This window comes from Zalophus californianus, chromosome 4 (genome assembly GCF_009762305.2).
Source record: "Zalophus californianus isolate mZalCal1 chromosome 4, mZalCal1.pri.v2, whole genome shotgun sequence".
NCBI lineage: Eukaryota > Metazoa > Chordata > Mammalia > Carnivora > Otariidae > Zalophus > Zalophus californianus.
In genome coordinates, this window is record NC_045598.1 from 55,532,734 (window position 1) to 55,534,051 (window position 1,318).

The 1,318-nt window shown below is 38.0% G+C and overlaps 1 pseudogene; it reads left to right on the forward strand.

Annotated features, from left to right (window-relative positions):
- The first annotated feature begins 552 nt into the window (after positions 1–552).
- LOC113909666 lies at positions 553–987 on the forward strand (annotated as a pseudogene).
- The last annotated feature ends 331 nt before the right edge of the window (positions 988–1,318 follow it).

Consider the following 1,318-nt stretch of genomic DNA (forward strand, 5'->3'; position numbering starts at 1 on the left):
ATGACTTTTAAAGAAGTAAAAAGAAAGAGGTGACATTAATGTTCATGTGTTATTGAACCCAATATGTTCATTTTTTTAAAAAGATTTTATTTATTTATTTGTCAGAGAGAGAGAACACACAAGCAGGGGGAGCAGCAGGAAGAGGGAGAAGCAGGCTCCCCGCTGAGCAAGGAGGCTGACATGGGGCTTGATCCCAGAACCCTGGGATCACGACCTGAGCCAAAGGCAGCCACTTAACCGACTGAGTCACCCAGGTGCCCCTATTGAACCCAATATATTCAAAATATTACCACTGCATCATGTAATCAATATAAAAAATTATTCATGAGATTTTTATTTTTACATATTTTCCATATCAAGTCTTCAGAATCCCATATATGTTTTACATTTAAGGGCACATCTCAATTCAGATGCTAAGCTTTCATTGGAAATAGTCAACCTGTACTTAGATTTCATCAAGTTGACAGTTGGAGAAGTTGATGCACATACCTGAGTTATTCCAAACAGACTTAAAAGTTTTCCAGGAAGGGCTGCCTCGGGCTGCAGGAGAAGATGGTGGTCTCCACAGGAGTTAAAGTTCCTCATAATCTTTGCTTGTTGGAAGAACTTGAAGAAGAACAAAAAGGAGTAGACGATGGTACTGTTAGCTGGGGCCTTGAGGATGATGAAGATATGACACTTACAAGGTGGACAGGCATGATTATTGGGCCACCAAGGAAAAATGATGAAGACAGAATATATAGCCTGAAAGCAGAATGTGGACCTAAATACCCAGAAGCTCCTCCATCATTTGGATTTGTAACCAAAATTACTATGAATGGAATTAATGATTCCAGTGGAATGGTGGATGCACGGAGCATACCAGTGTTAGCAAAATGACAAAATTCATATAGCATTAAAGTTGTGCTTCAAGAGCTAAGACGTCTCATGATGTCCAAAGAAAATATGAAGCTTCCACAGCCACCAGAAGGACAAACATACAACTAATTTTAGTGGATCTCAAACTTGTCTTAAATCAACAACCTTCTACTCGTGTTAATGTCTTAATTAAATATCACAATGCAAAATACCCACACATTAAGTAAAATAATTCCAGCTGGTAAACATGACCTGGACATTTGTAAGAATATATTTAATATATGTATACCGTTATGTTTTCAGGTTACAGGAGGAAAAATGCAGCACCATTTTTTTTCTCTTGTTAAGGCACTATCATTTATTTTATTTTTTTAAAAAGATTTTACTTATTTATTTGACAGAGAGAGACATAGCGAGAGAGGGAACACAAGCAGGGGGAGTGGGAGAGGGAGAAGCAGAC